Source organism: Balaenoptera physalus, assembly GCF_965194825.1.
Source record: "Balaenoptera physalus genome assembly, chromosome: 17".
In the NCBI taxonomy this organism is placed as follows: Eukaryota; Metazoa; Chordata; class Mammalia; order Artiodactyla; family Balaenopteridae; genus Balaenoptera; species Balaenoptera physalus.
This window is the reverse complement of record NC_138895.1, coordinates 18,664,415-18,674,751: the sequence shown is the minus strand read 5'-3', so window position 1 is coordinate 18,674,751 and position 10,337 is coordinate 18,664,415. Positions and strand designations below refer to the sequence as shown.

General features: G+C 40.6%; 1 long non-coding RNA gene and 1 pseudogene across 2 annotated transcripts in view; one reads left to right on the top strand and one right to left on the bottom strand.

Annotated features, from left to right (window-relative positions):
• Positions 1–10,337, bottom strand: part of LOC309646384 — a 67,645-nt gene that overhangs the window by 9,389 nt on the left and 47,919 nt on the right. The window lies entirely within an intron of this gene.
• LOC309646725 (heterogeneous nuclear ribonucleoprotein A3 pseudogene) lies at positions 90–750 on the top strand (annotated as a pseudogene). The gene has a single exon. The product of its transcript is annotated as a heterogeneous nuclear ribonucleoprotein A3 pseudogene (transcript).

The following is a 10,337-nucleotide window of genomic DNA, read 5'->3' as shown; positions in this document are numbered from 1 at the left end:
CAGCACTATTAACAATAGCCAGGACATGGAAGCAACCTAAAAGTCCATCAGCAGAGGAATGGATAAAGAAGATGTGGTAGGGAAGAGGCGAGGCTGGTCTCAAAATGGAGGTAAAACCGCCGCCCGGTCGTCCCCAGCCCGACTCCGGCCGTCGCCGCCACCACCAGGGGGAGGAGGGCCATGATCCAAAGGAACCAGAACAGTTGAGAAAACTGTTTATTGGTGGTCTGAGCTTTGAAACTACAGATGATAGCTTAAGAGAACATTCTGAGAAATGGGGCACATTTACAGATTGTGTGGTGATGAGAGACCCCCAAACAAAACGTTCCAGGGGCTTTGGTTTTGTGACTTACTCTTGTGTTGAAGAGGTGGATGCAGCAATGTGTGCTCGACCACACAAGGTTGATGGGCGTGTAGTGGAACCAAAGAGAGCTATTTCTAGAGAGGATTCTGTAAAAGCCTGGTGCCCATCTAACAGTGAAGAAAATTTTTGTTGGTGGTATTAAAGAAGATACAGAAGAATATAATTTGAGAGACTACTTTGAAAAGTATGGCAAGATTGAAACCATAGAAGTTATGGAAGACAGGCAGAGTGGAAAAAAGAGAGGATTTGCTTTTGTAACTTTTGATGATCATGAAACAGTTGATAAAATTGTTGTTCAGAAATACCACACTATTGACAGGCATAATTGTGAAGTGAAAAAGGCCCTTTCTTTCTTTTTTTTTTTAAACATCTTTATTGAAGTATAATTGCTCCACAATGGTGTGTTAGTTTCTGCTTTATAACAAAGTGAATCAGTTATACATATACATATGTTCCCATATCTCCTCCCTCCCGCATCTCCCTCCCTCCCACTCTCCCCATCCCACCCCTCTAGGCGGTCACAAAGCACCGAGCTGATCTCTCTGTGCTATGTGGCTGCTTCCCACTAGCTATCTATTTTACATTTGGTAGTGTATATATGTCCATGCCACTCTCTCACCCTGTCACATCTCAACCCTCCCCGTCCCCATATCCTCAAGTCCATTCTTTAGTAGGTCTGTGTGAAAAAGGCCCTTTCTAAACAAGAAGTGCAATCTGCTGGATCAAAAGAGGTCGTGGAGGTGGATCTGGCAACTTTATGGGTCGTGGAGGAAACTTTGGAGGTGGTGGAGGTAACTGGCCGTGGTGGAAACTTTGGTGGAAGAGGAGGCTATGGTGGTGGAGGTGGTGGCAGCAGAGGTAGTCGTGGAGGAGGTGATGGTGGATATGATGGATTTGGAGGCGACGGTGGTAACTATGGCGGTGGTCCTGGTTACAGTAGTAGAGGAGGCTATGGTGGTGGTGGACCAGGATATGGAAACCAAGGTGGTGGATATGGTGGCGGTGGTGGAGGATATGATGGTTACAATGAAGGAGGAAATTTTGGAGGTAACTATGGTGGTGGTGGGAGCTATAAAGATTTTGGAAATTTTAGTGGACAACAGCAATCAAATTATGGACCCATGAAGGGGGGCAGTTTTGGTGGAAAGCTCGGGAAGTCCCTATGGTGGTGGTTATGGACCTGGTGGTGGAAGTGGTGGATATGGTAGCAGAAGGTTCTAAAAACTCAGAAGAAAAGGGCTACAATTCTTAGGAGGAGAGAGAGCGAGGAGTTGTCAGGAAAGCTGCAGGTTACTTTGAGACAGTCGTCCCAAATGCATTAGAGGAACTGTAAAAATCTGCCACAGAAGGAACGATGATCCTTAGTCAGAAAAGTTACTGCAGCTTAAACAGGAAACCCTTCTTGTTCAGGACTGTCCTAGCCACAGTTTGCAAAAAGTGCAGCTATTGATTAATGCAATGGAGTGTCAATTAGATGTACATTCCTGAGGTCTTTTATCTGTTGTAGCTTTGTCTTTTTCTTTTTCTTTTCATTACATCAGGTATATTGCCCTGTAAATTGTGGTAGTGGTACCAGGAATAAAAAATTAAGGAACTTTTAACTTTTCAAAAAAAAAAAAAAAAAAAGATGTGGTATATAAATACAATGGAATATTACTCAGCCACAAAAAGAACAAAATAAAGCCATTTGCAGCAACATGGATGGACCTAGAGATTGTCATACTGAGTGAAGTCAGTCAGACACAGAAAGACAAATATCATGTGATATCGCTTATATGCAGCATCTTTAAAAAAGGGGTACAAATGAACTTATTTACAAAACAGAAGTAGAGTCACGGATGTAGAAAACAAATTTACAGTTACCGGGGATAAGGGGGAGAGGGATAAACTGAGAGATTGGGACTGACATATACACACTATTATACATAAAATAGATAACTAATAAGAAGCTGCTGTATAGCACAGGGAACTCTACTCAATACTCCGTAATGGCCTATATGGGAAAAGAATCTAAAAAAAAAGAGTGGATATATGTATATAACTGATTCACTTTGCTGTACACCTGAAACTAACACAACATTGTAAATCAACTACACTCCAATAAAAATTTAATAAATAAAAATTTTAAATCTAAAGGAAATAACTTCAGGAAAAATTAAAAACGCATCAGCTGATATTTTGTTCTGAACAAAAGCAAAATGTACTAAACTCAGTTTCTGATTTTATCTTACCACTAGCCTGTACTCCAATTATCAGTTAAATTAACGAAACCCTGTTTTCAATTAAAAAAAACAAAAAAGAATTAACGGTGTGAATTTATAGCCTGAGAAGTGGAATGGTTGCTTTTCTTTTTTATTTTTTTGGCCACGCGTGTGGCTTGCAGGATCTTAGTTCCCTGACCAGGGATCAAACCCGTGCCCCCCTGCAGTGGAAGCATGGAATCCTAAACACTGGACCGCCAGGGAATTCCCTGGAGTGGTTGCTTTTAATGGTACTGGATGGCTTAAAGAAAGAGGACAACCTCAAATCCCACAAATTTCGAGGCACAGTAGAATCCTAGGAAATTTCTAGTATTCTGTTCTTTAACCACAGATAGCTTTCTGATCATTGTAAAACCAAACTTGAAGAATTGATCCAATAAGCCTAATTAAAATGTCAGTTCAGTTAGCGTCTGGTGGTTATATGCCTACCATGTAAAATTTAAGATATTGATTGAGAAAAGGGTGGTAACCTAAAAAATTGAACAGGGATCATTTTGAACCCCTCATGACCCTCCTCAACAGTTAAATCAATCTGCCACCATCTTTTGGTAAGAAGCAGGGACTCCCTTATACCTGGAGATAACCTTCTGGGGAGAGGTAATTCTCACCTCACCTGCCGTTGTTTCAGAGTACGAATACAAATGGATCCCTGGGGACTCCCAGGATTCAGTATCAAAGTTAATGGAAGATTACTGCCAACTCCATAAAGACAAGATCACCAGGAGCTTACATCCCTCAGGAATAAAAGTTCAAGTCATGCTACTGCGTAAAAAACTCCAGCCAGGAGGTTTACTGCCTGAAGGCAAAGGAAACATAGTAATGGAAGAGGAAAATCATAAAAACCTGCGTCAACCCTACTACCCATTGTAGAAATGACAATTACAACCTTTCCTTTATATTCTTCCCTGCTATGCCCTGTGTATATTTACATGTGTTAACTACTTTCCTTTTTTGTTTTTCCCACCATCTCCTTTTTCCACCACTATTTTATTTAGGTCTTTTGGAGGTTTAACTTTATAATTAGTCCTTGAGGGGATCACAAGAGAACTAGACAAGAAACTGATATTATTTAGAGAACTCAGATTTCTTTTTTAATTCAGTAATTGTCAAGACAGTTGCTCCTCTTCAAGAAAAGAAGGGTTAGTGCTTATTTTTCCCAGTTTTACTGAGATATAATTGACATGCAGCACAGTATAGGTTTATTTATCCATTCCACCGTTGATGGACATTTAGGTTGTCTCCAGTTTTGAGCTGTTACAAAAAATACTGCTATGAACTTTTTTGTACATGGCTTTTAGGGCTCATAGATACACATTTTGTGTAAAAGCCAGAAGTCAAGTTGCAGATACATAGGGAATGCATATGCTTGGTGTTACACGTTTTTGGCTAATGGTTTCCTAAGGTGGTCGTACCAATTTATGCTTTCACCAGCAGTGTATGAGAATTCCAGTTACTCCACATTCTTACAAACCAACACTCAGTATTGACATTTTTATTTTAGCCATTCTAGTGGAGGTGTAGTTGTATTGCATTTATTTAGATATTCTCACCCATGCACCTGATGGTCAATTAATCTACGACAAACGAGGCAAGACTATATAATGGAGAAAAGACAGTCTCTTCAATAAATGGTGCTGGGAGGGGACTTCCCTGGTGGTCCACTGGTTAAGACTCCGCACTTCCACTGCAGGGGGTGAGGGTTTGATCCCTGGTTGGGGAACTAAGATCCTGCATGCTGAGCGGAGAGGGCAAAAAAAAAAATAGTTCTGGGAAAACTGGACAGCTACATGTAAAAAAATGAAATTAGAACATTCTTTAACACTATACACAAAAATAAACTCAAAATGGATTAGAGACCTAAACGTAAGACCGGGTACTGTAAAACCCTTAGAGGAAAACATAGGCAGAACACTCTTTGACATAAATCGCAGCAATATCTTTTTCAATGCATCTCCTAGAGTAATGGCAATAAAAACAAAAATAAATGAATGAGACCTAATTAAACTGAAAAGCTTTTGCACAGCAAAGGAAACCAATAAACAAAACGAAAAGACAACCCATAGAATGGGAGAAAATATTTGCAGACGATGCAACTGACAAGGGATTAATCTCCAAAATTTACAAATAGCTCATGTGGCTCAATATCAAAAAAAAACCCAATCAAAAAATAGGTAGAAGCAACTATACTCTAATAAAAATTAATTTAAAAAAATGCACGGAAGACCTAAGTAGACATTTCTCCAAAGAGGACATACAAATGGCAAAGAGGTACATGAAAAGATGCTCAACATCGCTAATTGTTAGATAAATGCAAATCAAACTACAATGAGATATCACCTCACGCCAGTCAGAATGGCCATCATCAAAAAGTCTACAAACAATAAATGCTGGAGATGGTGTGGAGAAAGGGAACCCTCCTGCACTGTTGGTGGGAATGTAAACTGGTACAGCCACTATGGAGAACAATATGGAGGTTCCTTCAGAAAGTAAAAATAGCACTACCATATGATCCAGTAATCCCACTCCTGAGCAAATATCCAGAGAAAAACATTGTTTGAAAGGATACATGCACCCCAATGTTCATTGCAGCGCTGTTTACAATAGCCAAAACATGGAAGCAACCTGAATATTCATCAACAGATGAATGGGTAAAGAAGATGTAGTACATATATACAATGGAATATTACTCAGCCATTAAAGAGAATAAAATTAATGCCATTTGCAGCAACATGGATGGACCTGGAGATCATCATACTAAGTGAAGTAAGTCAGACAAAGACAAATATCATATGATATTGCTTATGTGCAGAATCTAAAAAAAAAAATGATACAAATGAACTTATTTACAAACCAGAAATGGGAATTCCCAGCAGTCAGTGGTTAGGACTCCACACTTTCACTGCTGAGGGCCCAGGTTCAATCCCTGGTCAGGGAACAAAGATCCCACAAGCTGCGAGGCAGGGCAAATTAAAAAAAAAAAAAAAAAAACAGACTCACAGACTTAGAGAATGAACTTATGGTTACCAGGGGGAAAGGGTCAGGGAGCGGGAGGGATAGATTGGGAGTTTGGGATTGACATGTACACACTGCTATATTTAAAAGAGATAACCAGGGCTTCTCTGATGGCACAGTGGTTGAGAATCTGCCTGCCAATGCAGGGGACATGGGATCAATTCCTGGTCTGGGAAGATCCCACATGCCGTGGAGCAACTAAGCCCATGCACCACAACTACTGAGCTCTCACTTCCATGAGTTTTTGCTTAAATGATTCTAAAATTTAGGACCACATTTTCCCTTCCCCAAGGATTTTTAAGACACTAATTCACTGTTTGCTGATACTAAAGTGGAGGATTCTGATGCCAAACTGATTTGTTCTTGATTTTTTTAAGGCAATATTTACAGTTTTCTTTCTTTTTTCTTTTTTTTTTTTTTTGAAGTATAATTGGCTTACAATATTATCTTAGTTTCAGGCATGCAACACTGTGATTCAAAATTTTTATAGATTATACTGCATTTATAGTTATTATAAAATATTGACTGTATTCCCTGTGCTGTACGATCACCACTCTTTATGTTTAAATTCCAGTATTTTTATTAGGCTATGTCTCTGCACTGATTGAGCTGTATTACCTTTCCAAAATTTTCATTAAAACACACTTTTAATCTTTCCATCAATTTTTATGATAAAAACTTTCAAATGTTGAGAAAAGTTAATAGTACAATGAACACCCATATGCCCTTCACCTAGATTTAGCAGTTGTTAACATTTGCCACATTTGCTTTGCCTATATCTATATCTATTATTTTATCAGTCAGGATTCTCCAGAGAAACAAAACCAATAGGATATATCCATATCTATCTTTCTATCAATCTTTAGCTCTATATAGATATATAGTTCTTTTTCTCTCTTTCCTTCCCTCTCTCTATAGATAGGTAGATAGCTAGATAGAGATATATATAACAAGATTTAGTTTAAGAAATTGTCTCATGAGGGACTTTCCTGGTGGTCCAGTGGGTAAGACTCCACGCTGCTCCCAGTGCAGGGGGCCTGGGTTCGATCCCTGGTCGGGGAACTAGATCCTGAATGCTGCAACTAAAAGATCCTGCATGCTGAAATGAAGATCCCAAGCGCTGCAACTAAGACCCGGTGCAGCCTACATAAATAAATAAACAAATATTAAAAAAAAAAAAAAGTCAACTGGATTCTAGATGTACTCATCTACAAAGTACAGTTGTCCCTCCTTTTCCCAGGAAATTGGCTCCAGAAGACCCAGAAGCCCCTGTGGATACCAAAATCCTCCATTGCATATATAAAATAGCATAGTACAGGGACTTCCCTGGTGGCACAGTGGTTAAGAATCCACCTGTCCCTGCAGGGCACACGGGTTCGATCCCTGGTCTGGGAAGATCCCACATGCTGCAGAGCAACTAAGCCCGTGCACCACAACTACTGAGCCTGTGCTCTAGAGCCCGAGAGCTACAACTACTGAGCTCACATGCTGCAACTACTGAAGCCCGTGCTCCTAGAGCCTGTGCTCCACAACAAGGGAAGCCACCGCAATGAGAAGCCCGTGCACCTCAATGAAGAGTAGCTCCCGATCGCCGCAAGTAGAGAAAGCCCGCTCACAGCAACAAAGACCCAACGCAGCCAAAAATAATAAAATAAAATAAAATAGCATAGCACAATATGGATACTGTCGGCCCTCTCTACCTGCAGGTTTCACATCTGCAGATATGGAGAGCCAACTGTACTGTCACAGCAATACCTTGATTAGTGTTTGATTAAATAACTGGGTACTATAGCCTAGCTGAATTGACACATCAAGTTAACTATCAAAATTATCTATATGGGACTTCCCTGGCAGTCCAGTGGTTAAGACTCCATGCTTCCACTGCAGGGGCATGGGTTCAATCCCTAGTGGTGGAACTAAGATCCTGCATGCCATGCGGCACAGCCAAAAAAAAAAAAAAATCTATATATTTCTCTATATGTCTATAGCTCTCTCATTATATAGAATACATATACATGTGTGTGTGAAATTTGCAATTTTCTGAAAGTTGCAGAAATCCTGACACTTCACCCATAAATACTTGAACATGTTTCTACTAAGGACTAGTTTATTCCCCGACATAACACAATACAGTGAGGACAAGGTAATTTAACTTTGATTCGATAACAGTAAAATTTCCCAAACTGTTCTAATAAATTTTTTTTAATAAATTTATTTATTTTTGGCTGCATTGGGTCTTCATTGCTGCACGTGGGCTCTCTCTAGTTGCGGCGAGCGGGGACTACTCTTTGTTGCGGTGTGCGGGCTTCTCATTGTGGTGGCTTTTCTTGTTGTGGAGCACAGGCTCTAGGTGTGCACGCTTTGGTGGTTGTGGCTCGTGGGCTCAGTAGTTGTGGTTCGCGGGCTCTAGAGCGCAGGCTTCAGTAGTTGTGGCTCACAGGCTTAGTTGCTCCACGGCATGTGGGATCTTCCCAGACCAGGGCTTGAACCCGTGTCCCCTGCATTGGCGGGCGGATTCTCAACCACTGCGCCACCAGGGAAGTCCTGTTCTAATAAATTTTAAATCTAGCGTTTATTGAAGATTATTTATTGCCTTTAATTGTTTTGTCTTTTTATTTTTCTTTAATTCCAGAGCCATCCTCCACTTTTTTTTTTTTTTTTGGTCACACTGACATTTTTGAAGAGCCCAGGCCAACTGTGTTCTAGAATGTCTCACAGTCTGGATTTGACTGATTGTTCCTTCATGATTAGATTCAGGTTAAAATTTTAGTCAAAGAATACTAAATGAGTAATGCTATATTACCGTCAAATCCCACCAGGAGGCACATAATTTTAGTTTGTCTCATCATTGGTTTCATCACTTGGTTCATGCACTGTCTGCCAGATTCCTCTATTAATAAAGATAAGCTTTCCCCTTTAAAATTGACAAGGAATCTGAGGGTTGATACTTTGATACTTTGTGACTATCCTGTTCCTCAACAACATTTCACCTAATGGAATTTGTGTCCATTGATGCTCTTTGCCTGAATCAGTTACTACATTGGTGGCTGCAAAACAGTGATCTTCTAATTCTGTCATTGATTCTCTCTCTCTTTTTTTGGCTGCATTGGGTCTTCATTGTGCGTATTATGATTTAAGAAGCTAATAGGAATCTTTCTCCACATCAAACCAAAGGTATATGACCCACACAGCCTTCCCTCTTTAAATGCCTAACATTTTCAAATATCCTCCTCTATTGACTCCTTTTAGCTTATGATAATGCTCAAATCACTTTCTGAAAACAAACAAGAAACAAAACTTCTCCCTACTCTTGACCTTGCATTTGTCACTAGTGCAGTCTTATCTCCCTTTTTCTCATCTCCTCCAAGCCTTTGATGTCTCTCTTTTTTTTTTAATATAAATTTATTTTTTTATTTATTGTCTGCGTTGGGTCTTCGTTGCTGCACGTTGGCTTTCCCTAGCTGCGGCGAGCGGGGGCTACTCTTTGTTGCAGTGCACGGGCTTCTCACTGCAGTGGCTTCTCCTTGTTGCGGAGTGTGGGCTCTAGGTGCATGGGCTTCAGTAATTGTGGCACGAGGGCTCAGTAGTTGCAACTCTCAGGCTTAGTTGCTCTGCGGCATGTGGGAACTTCCTGGACCAGGGATCGAACCCATGTCCCCTGCATTGGCAGGCGGATTCTTAAGTACTGCACCACCAGGGAAGTCCAAGCCTTTGATGCCTCTTTATCTTCACTTACCAGTTCGCTCCACAGTTCACTACAACAAAAAGTAATCTGATGAAGAGCACTGATGTACTCCACATTGCCAATTCAGTTTTTATTTGTGTGTTTGTTTTACAAATCTTGAAGGAATTTACATTATTGATTACTTACTCCCTCCTCAAGACTCTTTTGACTTCTAGGCCACATTTCTCTTAAATGTTGGTGTTCCTTTAGCCACTGACCTCAGCATTATGTTTTTTTCTCCCTTAAACTCTCTCTTGGAGTGATCTCTTTATTTTCATGGTTTCAAATGTAATCATTTTACTGAATGAGCTGGACTCCATGTGGTGCTGTCTCCCATTGTCCTTTAAAACCTGCTCCATGGGTTTTCCTTGCCTTGGATGAAATCTCAGGAAGGTGCCAGAACATCTGCAGTCCCTCTGTCACAAGAACAGTTTCTTTAAAAAAAAGAACAGTTTCTTATCAGTCATTAAAATTTTCAGGCCGTCTAGTATTACATCATAATCCAAAACTTCACTTAAATGAAAGCTCCTCCATATCCTCTCCCAGCTTAAGCCCGTGGTGTAGAATGTAGGCTGAATATATTCCAGTTGAGATGTAGTAGTGGACATCTGTACTTTTTGTCTCTCTTGCACCTCTTTTCTCCCCTCACCCTAGTGTAAGAAGCTTCTTTCTTATGGGAAGTCTCATTTCATGTGATCTGAGTGGGGCTGGCTCCACTCCCACCCATGCTACAGCCCAGGCCTGATCAATCAGATCACTGATTGGTTGAGAGATGAAGCCGATTAGAGCTAAGCCAATTGGACCCCCCTCCCAGATCTTTGCTGTTAGAACAATCCACTGGGGTTACTGAGCTGGTAGGATGGATATGAGTCTAGAGACTAGAGGCCATCTTGAACACCACAGAGACTGACAGAAAAAGGGCCCTCCACATCAGCTGAGCCTCTGTTCCCAGGATTTCCTAGTGAATTCATTTGAG